Below are 14681 nucleotides of genomic sequence, written 5' to 3' on the forward strand. Positions count from 1 at the left end.
AGAAGGATGCTTCTTTGAAAGGTTTAATTTCTTGGGTGTTGAGAGACAAAGAATGGATCAATTTACAAAAAGAACATACAGTAACAGCAAATCAAATTGACAGTTAAAAAAACCCATAAAATTTCTAGCACATTAGCAAAGCATTATGTATCTCATTACGGACAGACTATAGGAATAGAGCAATGAAAAGATGGCTAATTACAGATGCTCAAACAGAGCACTTTGTGCAGATTGGATATGATAATGAAATTAATCAAGTATACATGTTGAATTAGCCCTCAAAGATCAAAGAAAAATAAGCAGGACATGTGTGAAACTCTGATCTTCCCAAAAAAGCAAGTATGCTGTACAAATTAATGTCTGCATCAAGACACTTTGTTAGCAGTTGACAAGACTTTCACACATGTTCATGTCTCCCTAGGTGTATTAAATCTCCCTTTTTCAGAAAGAAATTATGGAGTGGGGAAAGAAGCATGTGATCCCTTAAAAAGGACATTTGGAAGTCAACCAAAGAGACCTTGTTATCCGTCTTTTTGATAAAATGCTTAATTCTCCCCCCGCCGCCCTGTCTATTAAGAAAAAGGCAACATGACAGTGAACTTGGCAGGATATCGAATCTGAATGTGTGTGAGACTGTAACAGCCCCAACAGCTAAACTTCTGTTGCTGAGAAGCCAGAAGTCATCTCTCCTCCATTTGTACCTATGGGGAGCTTAAAAAAGTTTTTAGGCTAATGTGCTTTGTTGCTTTTGTCACTGACTCAGAAAGTGTCTTCTGCCTTAATTTGATTAGAAAGACAAAGGGAAGATTTTTTTTTTAACTTCTCAAATTATATATCTTGCACGTATAATTTTACATCTTTTCTCAAAAGATTCTCTGCTAATGCAAAAGACCTCTATTTTGTCACAAAGAGAGCTTTGCAAAAGTCAAGTTACTATAACAACCAAGTACACCTTTTCAATCCAGGAACCATGCTCTTATGCTAGTCTTCCTCTTTCTTTTTTAAAAAAAAAAGGCTGGATAACATAGACAGATACCCTCACAGATGCACACCAGGGTTATATAGACTTAAAAATGTTCACAATTTGGACATATATTTGAGAGACATCCAATATTATGCACACACAAACCTTTCTTCATCTCTACAACTAATCCAGAAATGAAGCAAGAATAGGGGAAGAAATTTGTCTTAGTTGTTTCTGTACCAAAATACCTACTTTCCTTTCTGTATGACCCTTCTGAAAAGCCAGTGGAGAATATTGACTAGGATCATCATTGGATGAACTGCATTATTTACCTGTTGTGGTGGCTGGGATCCCACTGTGCCTCTCCTGTCCCTTTCTGTGCTGTGGCTCCTCCAAGCTGTTGGCAGCTGATGGAAGAAGAGCAGTCTTCAGACAACTCAATATATGCTAGAGGACTAACTGAGGCACTTTTCAAACCAGAGGCATGGGCAAAATTGTGTAAATTATTTTCTCCCCATTTTCCTCACAAATTGCTCTCTGAAGTCCTTAAATGTAACTAAGAATTTGACCCTCTAACTCAAATAAGAAAGCACAGTGTAGAACAATTTAGTTTATAACCGATCTGTTTGCTAAGCACTTGTGTTACCTTTTTAACTTTGTACTTTCCTGTCTGAAAAAAATACTAATAGTCTCAGCATTGCATTGTCAAAAATGAAAAAATAGCACAGATGAATGCACACAAAGAGCCAAAGCATACAACTCAGCCTTGATCCTCTCTCCACTTCCATCTGTTCTCCCGAAGCAAATTATTACACTGTGGTCTCTCTACTTAAAGTGCCGCTGCTTGTGAAAGAAAACAAGCTGGGGCAAGCTATTAAGCAAATAACACTATTTTGGTTTTAAGGCTAAAGTGGGGAAAAAATAACTTCATTTAGGCCACTCAGAGATTTTAAAAACTGGAGTTGGTCTTCCCTGGTGTCTATTGAATGAATAAAACGGCAACCTTTCTGCAGAAATCTGTCAGAACTTCAGATGAAAAGCTTTTTGATGTATGCCATAATGATTGGTTTGGAAGTTGTTGAAGGCAGCACGAGTGAAAATACTGGGGGAAAATTCTGTCCTCCAGGTGTGTGGTGAGTGTGCTGGAGAGAGTCTGCTGCAAACGACGATTACACTAAAGGAACTTTCCCTGGTCTCCTGAAGTGCAGGTTGAGGCTTGAAAAGCAGAAGTGCCTTTATATGTGCATCAGAACATTTTGGGTGAGTTGTTCCATGTTGCTGTGTGTCCCTTTGTCAGCCAGGACTGTGGCCTTCCTTTGTAGCTGTGAGCAAGGGATTTTGGGGGGCGGGGGGTCACAGATGAAAGAATGAAGAGTTAGGAAAAAGTAGCTAAGACTTGATCTTTTTGCACTGGGACACTGCTAAAGGTCTGAAAGAGAAGCCTATTGACAGTGGTCAGTCTAGTGAGAGCACGCTTAGCAGATAAGTGAAACAGAAGCAAATCATCTGGCAGCATTTAAGATTTTAGGTCTGTGAAGACACTGCGTTTCCTGACAACTGTATGTAAGAGGAAGAAGTAAAGACCAAGTCCTCATACTGAGTTGACAATGGAGGTGGGAGTCGAAAAAGGGAAGCTGGAATATTGTTTTCATGTTACTGCTGGTAAAAAAGATGAAAACTAAGTTGAGACTCTTGCCTGGAATAATACTGAGAAACAGAGAAATAGAAGAGCTGATAGGACTCATTCAACACTAGCGATCCCAGATAACAAGACCTTAACAAGCTTCGTGCTAGAAACCAAGAAGTAGAAAAACTCCTTGACCAAGGAGAACAAGGATCCAAAAGTGCTATTCCCTACAGAATGGCAGTGAGACACCAGGGGTCCCGCTTTGAGGCTGCCACTGTGATTCTGGATTGCGCTGGGAGAGAAATTTCCAATAAAGAAGGGGAAGCATTAATACTTCTTTGCAAGAGATGTGGAAGTCTGTGTGCTCTTCTGATCAGCCATACTCAAGAAAGATAAATTTAAATTGGAAAAGATACAGAGAAAGGCTACTAGAGTAGCTGAGAGAATGGAGAACCTTATCTTATAAACAGAGATTAAAGGGAAATGTTTTCTTTAGATTAACTGTATTAAGGCTGAGCAGGGATGATTGCCATCTACGCATACATCAGGAGAGTAAACACTACAGAGGGATAAAAAACACATTAAGACAAAGAACAATGATGGCAAATGAACAAAAGGTCTAAGCTGGCTGTTAATAAGCAAAAGATAGAAAATAAAAAAAGGTTTTCAACCATCAAGGCAATGGGGAAAACCCCTTCCCCAAGGTTTTGAAAAGAAGTTTGATAGGTTTATGAAAGGAATTATTTGACATGTTGTCTAAAATTCAGAGTGCTGTCCCTGATGGACCAGACTCACCTGCCTCATCCCACGTTCCAAGCATGAATAGGTGTGTACGTCCCTGAGCTGCCCTCCTTATGTGGAGGGCATGAATGGCCTCAAGTTGCGCCAGGGGAGGTTTAGGTTGGACGTGAAGAAAAATGTCTTTACTGAAAGAGTGGTTAAACATTGGAACAGGCTGCCGAGGGAAGTGGTTGAGTCACCATCCCTGGAAATATTTAAAGGACGTGTAGATGAGGTGCTTAGGGACACGGTTTAGTGGGCATGGTGGTGTTGGGTTGACGGTTGGACTTGATGATCTTAGAAGTCTTTTCCAACCTTAATGATTCTATGATTCTATTCTATGATTTTGTGTAACTCTGGAGACATAATAGATTGACTAATTAGAGCCAAGGAAAATAATTTGTATGATCACTGACACCAGTTTACAGGAGAAATTATTGAAAACCATATTTAGCCTTAGAGAAAGGCAGACAAATGACAACAGGAGCTCAACTGTCCAGGAAAAAAAAGGCTCCAACAAGGCAAGCAAGTAGTGGAAAACAAGTACAAGGGCTTAAGATAAAAGTTTAATGGTAGCAAGACAGAGACAGACAGTCTGAGAATGCAGATGTCTTGCTCTTGAGTGTGGGTGCTAGGGAAAGCAGTGGAATGAGTAAGACTTGGCCACCATCCAAGAGTCCATAAAGTGGGAAACAGGACAGCTTTATGGACTGTGGCTACTACTATCCCAGGAAGAAAAAAGCAGCAGAGCATAGAAAGGATTGATGATAATCTGACTGCGGCCCTGAAGCTGTGCTCAAGTTGAACTTCCCTCGTATAAGAGTTGTTTAGATGCCAATTTTTGCTCAGGTAAAAACTTTGAATGAAGTTTATAGCATGGCTGGAGAGAAAGCTTTGGATTGTGTTATTTATTGGTATGGGCTGAAGCATATGAGCTGCTGTGTGGAGTTTTTTTGACTGAAATTCACTTCAGAAGTAGATTTTCTACCTTTGCAGTGCCAGCAGGCGGCTAATGTTGAGTTGGTAAATTGTCCACAGGAGTCCCCCTAGAAGATCTTTTACATTGTATTTGACAAGATAAGACAGCACTGGTGGGCAGTCATGGAATAACACGAACATTCCATCTGAGCTACAGGTGTGCTGGCTGTCTGGCCTGCACTCCTTCGACAGCATAGTGACATCCACGGAAGATATCTTCAATATGTTTAGAGAACTTTACATCTCTGGCAGGTCCAAAGTGTCTTAGCTGCTGGCTGAAGAAGGGGCCAAAAGCCATTACATAGTGCATTAAATCAGTGACCAGATGGATTTCATCTGCATTGTGGCCCAGCTTCAGTGTAATCCTGGCAGTACTGATAAGCAGCAGCACTAGATCAGAGAAAGGTGAGTAGATGCCACTGCTGTGGAAGGAAACCATTTAGAGGATAGTAGCATATGCAAGCTGCTGGCAAGAAGAGCAGCAGAGTATCTTGCCAAGATAACCCAGTACAATAAAAGATCCATAGCTGAATGCCATCAAGCATCTACAGCGTGTGTTGCCAAGACCTCAGTATGTTGAAATAAAGACAAAATGATACCTAGAAAAGACATTACTGATGGAAGGTACCAGCAGCTGGAAATAACTTCCTGAGTACTGGAGGTAGCTATGTGGAAGAGGAAAGATAGCATACTGGTATTAGCCTCTGCATTTTTATCAGGAAGATGCTGGTGATCCACAAAAGTACTGAATGGGGTGTGATACAACAGGCAGTTGAAAGATTCATACTGCAGGTGTGAAGAGAGCTCAAATAGTAAGCAGCACAGGAGAATATGTTGTAGGATTAGCTGTGGGTGCAGAACAGGATTTAGTTTAAAGGGGTGAATGCGAATTTCAGTGGGTTAGGAGTTAACTTCATTAGGTGGATTAGAGTTTACCACTCTAAAAACTTTCTTTTAAAAAATTCAGTGTGACTCAAACTATTTGTTTCTTTCTTTCTTTGCCCAGGAGTTTGGTTTGATGACTGAAATGAAAAAAAATCCATTTCATGCCCAAATTTGAACTGGGAGAACACTTTGGCAAGGACTGTGATCAGGCAGTTAAAAAAGTTAGATGCATCAGAAATGAGACAAGCTTGAGAGCCTTTATCTGGGAGATTTCTGAACTCCATTTTGCACAGAGTGAGATAGGGTTTAAATAATTCAGATGAAACTTGGTTAGATATTGTATACGTTACAGTTAGTCTCAGCTGAATTCTTTATTGTTTCACTTGAAGTTATATTTTAGTGTACTGGAGGGTCAGATTTGTAAAAAACTCTTTCCTACTTAAAGGAATGAAATGGAAAAGAGAGGGTTTTTTAGAATTGATTGACATCCTCATGGTAAACTCTTCTGCAAATCTGGCTGAATATTTTGGTCTTTACATGACAGCAGGTCTCTTCTGAAAATCTGTCTTTAAATATATATTTCAAAGGCACAGAGGTTATAGCTCTTTCTGTAAACAAAGCAAACTTGTTCAGTGCTTAATCTATTGCTACTAAAGTCTTATAGACTCCAAGGTTTGTAGACTCCAGAGTCTTACAGACTCCAGAATAGGGTAGCTATATGCAGCCTCCCTGGTGGGAGTGACCTGTGCCACAAACCAGGCTTGGGAACTCTTTGAGAGCACGTGGGTGTGCAAAAGGCAATTGCTGCTCAGTGTCTGTGGGCCTTCCCAGACTCTCTTTAATGCACTCACAGGGATGTAGCCCCAGAGGCTAAACTCTGAGTTGCCGATGCGGTTTTGGATCAGTTCTTGCACTTTAATACCCCAAATTATGGTCTAACCCAAAACAAAATAAAAATTTCAGGATTACAGCCCTGTGTACAGCGGAGGGAGGAAGAAAACCCAGAAAGCTTTGATAAATATATTAGACGGTTAATTGTTCAATTTAGTGCCTCATTGGTAATGAAATCAGACACATATGATAATAAGGCTGTGTTTTTACTATTACAAAACACTTTGGGACATTTTGAATACGCAGGGTGCAATGGTATATTAAACCAAATTGTAGTTCTGTATTTGACAATTTGGCTTTGTTTGCATAATACAATTTGTTTTTATTATAGCAGTGAAGAGGGAAATATTTTGATAATAATTTGCTTTCATTATCCATTTATATTACTTCTTCCTACTCAATATTTTATTTTTACTTTTTAAACAAAACAGAAAGCCTTTACAACCAAAGGGGTTGATTAAAAAAAAAGCAATCCCAGTCTGATTAGTTCTGTTTCCAATAATATTTATCAAGGAGAGTGTTGGCATAAGAACACAACTTTAATATCCATCAACTCTTCACATATTCAAGATATTTTTACAGAAAAGCCTAAACACGATATTTTAAAATCTGCGTGATAGTAAAAAGTTATTACGCTTGTGATTCGCTCAGGATGTGAGAGAGATGGTTTGGAAGGAATGGTAGTATATTTTATTAGGTCAACTGGTATAATTGGAAAAAAATTGAGAAGAAACATGTATGAGATCTTGCTTGTTTTTTTGCAGTGGTATCAGTCTTGTCTAATAAAAGGTACTGTTTCTTTCTTCAAGTCTTGCCTCTTTTTTAAGTAATAAACTCTCTTCCATGAAAAATTGTGCTAAGATACTGTTTGTGCAGATTCTCATGTCCCTCAGCCTTTTCCATTACATCCAGCTACGCCTAGATCTGGTCATTGTCTTTCAGAGCTTACTCCTTCCTTTCACAGCTGGATTTTGGCCAGCTGTATGGGTGGCCGTGGATAGCTCTGCCACCCCCTTTCTGCTGCTGATGCCCTCTCTCTGCCCTGTCTTGCTTTTCCCACAGTTAGCTTCCTTTTCCCTTTCTCCTGTGACAGCCTCAGCAAAAAATACCTTTTCTGTTGGTGGTCTGCTTATCCACTACCTTCTCTGTATTTTCTCTCTAACCTGTAGGTAGGACATGTGCCAGGAGCAGGATGAAATGTCCTTTTGGTTATCTAGACTTACATACCAAATTTGCCTGGGCCCATGCCTTACACTCCTACTGTTGGTTCGCCATCCCCTGTAGGGGTAACTGTAGGGAGGTCAGATCCTGCTAAATCTATGGCTGGGAGATATCCGTGTAGTGCTCTGGTCCACACATAATGTGCCTGATGGTGGGTCTTACCTGCCCATGAGGAAGGAGACACTGCAAGTGGGACTTAAATCTGTGGTTGTGCTTCCTTTGTTTCCCTCAAAAGGAGAGAATGTCTGCATTTCGGTATCCCATCTTAGTGCTTTGAGTTGCTCTTTTTGCAATACAGGCATAGTTAGTTCCAGATCTTAGCTGTGGTCAGTCATTAAATAAGATGGCGTTATTAAGCTAATTAAAAAAAGTCTAGCAGGAGAATGGAGTGCAGACTTCTGCAGGATGTACAATTAACCTTAAGTGAGTGAGGAAGGGAAACAGCAAATTAACAGACTGGTTGCCATTATTCAGTTACCACGCTCAGCTTTCCTCTATCTGTTAATCAGACAGATTGTTATATGCTTTGGGAAGTTTAGCTGACTTGCTATATCAGCACAAAGCAGAATCTCGCCAAGGAGATCACACAGTGTTTCCAAAAGCATCTGAAGGAATTTATAGCTTGTGAATTACAAAAGCAACTCTAATTAGTCCTGAGAGGCAGTTGCATAAGAAAAACTGAAAACGTTGCCTCGTCATATTTGCTGCCTTCTTGCAATTTTCATACGAGATTCCGTAATGTTTTCTAACAACTGGAGCTCAGAGACGTTATGGCTAATAACACTCCTGAGTAAACAGCATCCTGTATTTGCAGTCCCACGAAGATCGGTCGGATACCGGTACTTTTGCTATGTGTCAATATTGCCACAGTTGCACAGAGGTTTAAGCTGGAAGATTCTGTAGCCACCTGGGAAATGTCTGAAGGAAAATGCAAGTCCTGGTAGTCTAGCAGTAGCCAAACCACTCGGCAATTGGTCGTTCTTTGATATGGTGGGGTTTTTTTTTTTGAGGTGTAGGTTTTGTTTTTAAGCTCTGGAGGTATGAATTCTTCTCAGTGCTTTCCTAATGGGGTCTGTTCCTACATTATGGAAATCGATGGAAGCTTTGCTGTGGTATCAGTGAACTTGATTTCAGATAGACAGGAGCAGGGATATGGGTGAATGCAAACCATCACTCTTTATACTTTCTAGGTCTTACCGTACTCTCTGGCCCATTCCCAGATTTTGTTTTCCTTGGAGTTTCGCATTTGAAACAATGCGAACCAGCTGCCTGCAAAAATCCAGGAAGCCTGAATTTAAAAATTTCCCTCGTGTGGGATCAGTTGAATAGGGACTACAGGGTCAGGCCCATTGATAGATGGCATTCTGAGAACTCCCTAGTCTGAAACAAAGTTAAGAGTTTTAGTACAGTAACAGCTTTCTTGCTAGCTGCTACAAAAGCAAATGTGAAATCATGCAGTGGCTATCTTAGACTTTGCAGACCTGTGTGCCTTGATTTACCAGTCATTAGGAACAATTTTATTTGCTGGTTACCTTAAGTCCCTCGGGTCAATATGCCTAACTCAGTGGCACCATATATCAGTGTGCTTGACATTATACAAGATATAAGAAGTTATCTTCTTAATCCCATAATTTAGAGTTGTCAACCCAAAGCCCAATTTTGATACTTTTCATTTCTTATATTGGGGCAGAAGTTTCTCAGAATAGTGTTCCTAAAGTGAATATTTTCAAATGTGAATACCTAGAGTCAGGCATTGTATAATTAAGTACTCAATTTTTCGCTAGCAATGGAGAAAACAAAGTGACTAGGGAAATCAATGGCAATTGCTGGAAGTTCTGTATTTTTTTAAATTGGGTTGTTTATATTGTTACTTATATATGGATTTATGTGCTTGTCATTAAGCACCTAAGTATGAAATGCTTGGCCTCAGGTAGTTTGTGATTTCTCTTCTATTTATCTTGATTAGTGGATGTTTGTTGCAAATCCCTTACAGGAAAGTGAAGAAAATCTTCATTCTCCACACTGGTGAAAAAGAAATATTTGAATTAACAGCTTCATGATTAAAGAGTTTTATTAGTTTTAAAGTTGAAACAGGACCTCAGAGATTCAGGGGAGAAAAGTAGAGAAAGAAAAAAAAGGTATGCAGGGTAGGAAGAAGGGATGAAAGACAAAAACAAAAATTATATATTATGGACAGATCATAAAATGAGATTAACACGAGTGTTTCTCATTTAAGTTTTGTGTTTGATCACGAATTAAAGAATTAAGAGCTGTCTAGGCTTTGGAATCAAAAGAATCTGCCTTTTTTGATGGTTTGTTAGTTTTATTTTTAATACTGAGAAAATCAGCCACCTATCCAATGGCAGGGTTCCTGACCAGCATTCACAGATAATATTTTACAAGGCAAATCAGGCTTTCTGAAAAGATGTTTGCAGAACTATAACACTTTATGTTTCTCAGTCATTGTCTTTGTTATGTATAAAGTGGTCTCTGATTGACTGAAACACAGAACAGGGGCACCTGCTAAGATTACATTACTTTGAGGTATGCTGAGTGCTGTTGAAGCTTGTTGACTCCCTGAATCAGCACCTCACACAAAACACACCTTGAATGATCAAAAAGCAGCAAGTAAGTAATGGTTCACTGAAAAACTTGCACTCTACTGCACCAATAGATTTATTAGATAGGATGATTGTCTATGCTGTGGATTTGATAAGATACAAATAACAGGGCGTTGTCACCGCATCTTTGCTCTTACTGTAATAGAGGATAAGTGGCTCTCTTTTGCAATGATATTTGTCCGTTAAGTGTTCTAGAAAGGTGATCTGTCTTGCCAATGCATGAAGTTGTGACAATAATGTAGTCCTCAGGCATTAATTCTGCAGTCTTATATGCTAATAAGCATAATTTCTAGGCCATTAAAAAAATATGTAAAACTTTGAATGGCTTTGAATGTCTACTTAAAAGCCATTCAGCCCCACATTCCATTGGCAATGAGATGCAATCCTGACATCCCTGCATCAGATTAAAACACTAACACTAACCTGAGCCTAACTGCTCAGGGTTTGCATGTGCTGAGAGAACTGCAGCAGGACCTGTTACGATCACTGAAGCAAGAGAGAAAGGACTGCGATATAGTCTTGATCTTGTCTGATCCCTGAAACGATATTGGCAAATTGATTGGGTCAGCAATACGTGCAGGTCATAGTAAGGGAGAAGCGTATCAGGTATTACTGAGAGGAGCATGAGAGGTGGACTGTCATCAGCTGCTTCTCTGCAACTCTGATTAGTCCCTCCTCCGAAACACTGCAAATGAGGTAACAGAAAAATTGGGGTGAATCTCAGGGAATCTCCATCATATTCCATTGCCTGTGTTGCTCTGTTTGGTTCTCCCTAATCTAGAAGATACCTCTTTTGTGCATTTTTTAGTGGTTTTCTTGAATTTGGAAGCTGACATTTGCTTTTGCAGAGCTCATGTCTCAGTTGCTGCTGACCCTTCAGATAAACCCTGTGATTTTGGCTTAATTGGTTCTGCCAACAGGCCAGCCAATTTGCACTTCCCAGGTGATGACCTTGCAGAAGATGCAACAAAAAAAGCAATGCTGGTAGCAAAAGTGGCAAAAGAAAAAAAATTGTTGAGGGAGATGACATTTTGAAGTTCCTTGAGTACTCCATGGAAAGACTTAAAGGACCCTCTGGTCTTTCCAGCGTGTTAACAAATAAGTTTAATGGGCAGTAAGCTGAGAGTCAGTCAAATGGTGAATTGAGACAACAGTTATCTCCAAACAACTCATTTGCTGTACCTTTTATCTTTGAGGCAGTGATGCTTCTGAGAGGATCTGCGGATAGCTGCCATTCATCTAGACAGATGAACTCATTTACAGGAAGAGGAGAGGCAGAGATACAAAGATTGACGTTTCTACCGTGTGGTTTGAAGCTATAATGTAAAGCCCAGGGTCCCTACTGTCCATGGGATGCTCATCTGCTAAGGTGATTGAAACACTAAATGGATCTAGAGAAAAACAACTGCAAAGGGCAGATAAGGACTGTGTTCCTGCGAATCCATTTTTACTCAGAGATCAAAAGAGGGTGAATGCCAGAGGACTGCTGACATGCCGTGTCATGACAGTCACCCTTGAAAGTGAGATTAATTGGCAGCAGACCTACTTTGAAGGGACCCTCCTGGCTGCAGCATGAATCAGGAGCTTGTGGGTGACAAGCTGTGGGCGTGTGTAGGCAGCTCTCAGCTGCGTGAGGATGCTGTGGGACATGGCTGAGTCTGCAAAACAGGCCCGTCTCAGATAAGGATGGGGAAAGATATTCAGAGAGAAGGATGGGGTGAGGCGGGGAACCTAAAGAAAGGGTAGGAAAAGGGTGGAGGGAGAAGTGTTGAAGGAAAGATGCAAAGTAGCTGGCAAGAAACCGTCAGCAGGGAGTGGAAGGAATGGAGCAAGAGAAATTTGGGCGTTGTCCATTTGGACCGAGGAGAGAGGTGGGCTAACTTAGCATGCAGGCAGCAGGAAAGGCTGCTGCCTGCCACCTTGAAAATGAGAGCCGGCCAAGAGATTCATAATCATTTAATTGAGGGAACGACGGTGGGCCGGGAGGGCTGACATTTACCAATTAGATTGAACAGAGCGAAGGAGGGAGTGGTATATTTAAGAACAGCACTCAAATTCACTCTAAGTTGGAGGGAGATGCACAAGAAGAAAAATGTTTGCAATGACTTATCTGAATCATTAGCAATGTTCCTCCAGGTCATTTCTGCACCATTCAAAACTCTGAGTCCTTTACTTGTTTCTCTATTTAGTCTTCTCCTTTTCATTTCTTGGCAATTTATGGCCTGATCATGCAGGTTTTATTCAGGTAAATTTCCCTTTCAGTCTCAAATTAGTGAAGGGTTTGCCTGAGTAATGGTTGAATTATTTGGTTCTTCAAGCTATTATTTCAAGTATTGTAAAGACATTCTTCATTAGTAGTCAATTTGTGTGTGTACCTGACTTGTGCCCTACCTGAATTAAAAGGACACTCCATAAGAAACTGTAAGCCAAAGCCTATAAAGCAGGAGAGAAAGGTCCACTTCTTATGGGGCTTTGAGCACTGCCAATGCACAGTGCTTTCTAAGAAATACCTTCCAGTGATGAACAAAGTATAAGTAATTTTAAATGAATTTCTAATGTTTATAAAAGTACTGACATTTCAGTGAACAGAATTGTGCTTAATTGAGTGAAATAGTATTTGTTTTAGATTTTTTAGTAGTTTCCCAGGTGATACAAGATTGAAAAAGAAGCACTTCAAATTGTGAACATGTACATTCAAACTTTTTCTGTGATAAAAGGTATAAATGCTGAAGACATCTGAAGTGGCTTTTGGCGGGGTTCAAAAAAATCAGAACATTTTTTGAACTGCTTTATCATTGTGATGCGAAAGAAGTTTTGCTTTGCTTTGCTTTCCTCTTGGATGTCTACATTTCTGCTGCCCTTAGCATGTGAAGTTCTCCTCATGACTGTGTCCTTTGCTGAACTTTTCAACTGTGCCATTGGCATCAAAATACATTTCAGATTTTCCTCTGACTCTCTGCCAGCAAATATCCTTCTATGCTCACCTGATATCAAGGGGTTGAATATCTCTCCACGGGCTGTATAGTTCATCCCAGAGTCTCTCTAATTTAGAATTCCTTGTTACTTTTAACTTTTGTTATGAAGACACTGGCTTTTGTCCTCATTTTTCCAACTTCTTTCATAGCTATCTTCATCTACCTTAAACCTGAGTTAAGTGTCCTGTACCTTATCTGTACATGTTTTAGAAATTAAAAAAGCCCTCTGATATTACATCTGCTGTGTGATTGGCAAGGATGTCCTTGCAACCTGTATTTTTGGAAAAATGACTGAGGACTTTTTTTGCCTGACGCTTTAGATCCTTGTGCTTCAGGAGAAGTGAATCTGCTTTCTGGCTCAGAAGCTCATTGCTAGGAGCGGAGACTTTATGTTTACTTACTTATTTATTTATTTTCATTGTTTGGTACCATCTGGAGGTGACTTACTTTGTGGGAAAAGAAAAAAAGAATCAATCTTTGCAATGACAGAGGACCCCAGGAACTTTGATTACTATCCAAAATATTTTGAGAGCTAATAAAAACAGCCAACATGCCATTTCTTGATGATATTTCTCCTCTTCGCACATACTTTCAGAGCTAATCCAGTGCTCCGAGGAGGGGTGCTTGTGTGTGAGAAAAGGAATTCTTCATTGTCACAAGCTTTAGCGTACTGCTCTGGTACGTGTGCCTGTGAAATGCATTTCATGCCTCATCTGTTACCTAAATGAGATGTGAAAGCAGTTCACACCTCGTTTACATTTGTGCTGTTTTATGGAACAGCATAGATGCAGTTCCACTGAAAGTAATGAAATGAGGTCACCAACCCCCTTCTCTCTCCTTGGATTGCATCCGCATGACCTGATCCTTTCCATTCACTACACTGGAAATGAATCTATTTCTCCGAAACAAGTTACTATGGAACACCAGCATCCTCCAGCGTGCGGCAGTCATCAGTATTTTACAGAGATGTAAGCTGTCCACGCCGAAAATACAAATGTAAGCTATGCATTTACATGAGTTATCTGAACTCAGAGTGATCCCTCCTGCACTGCACAGAATGTAATCAAGGTGAATAAACAGGAAAATTGACTAAACTGATGTGGAAATAACACACACAAAAAAAGCCGAAAAGAAATCTGTGCACCTGCACTATCCCCTCCTTGACTGAATTTGCAGCAGACAACTGCAAGAGTGTGTCCGAGGGGCTGAGGGCTGCTGAAAGTCAGGGCACTTCCACAGCTCTGGGAATCCAGGGTGCTGGTTCAGATCCCTTTCTGGAGAACTGCAGAGACTTTAACTCCAGAGCCTGGCTCCTTGCTGCCTTATATTTTACACAAGAATAGAGAAGTGCAAAATCCTACCTTTCTGTCTCAATATGATTTTTTTTTTAATTTTTGAACCTTTTTATGGTGTAAATAGCTGTGTAAGAGAGGGTAGTGAAGGCCTAAGAATATAGTTGTACAAATCAAACCACTTCTGTTCTTTCATCACCTGAGTTCTAGTGTTGAAAATAGAGTGGAAATGTAAAGCTTATAAGGTGCCATCTACATTTGTCATCTTGCTAATGTTTCAGAAGACACGGACTGAAAATACTAGCTTTCTTCACAGGGGTACCCTTGTTTTTCCTCTAGTGCTCTGTGTTTGTTATGGGATCAGGATGCCTTGGCTGGACTTCACCTCACATAACTCTGAGAGTACAAAACAGTCAGGTACATCTGAGCAGTCAGCCTTGACTGCTG

This window comes from Aptenodytes forsteri, unplaced genomic scaffold, assembly GCF_000699145.1.
Source record: "Aptenodytes forsteri isolate BGI_AS27 unplaced genomic scaffold, ASM69914v1 Scaffold398, whole genome shotgun sequence".
Classification (NCBI taxonomy): Eukaryota; Metazoa; Chordata; class Aves; order Sphenisciformes; family Spheniscidae; genus Aptenodytes; species Aptenodytes forsteri.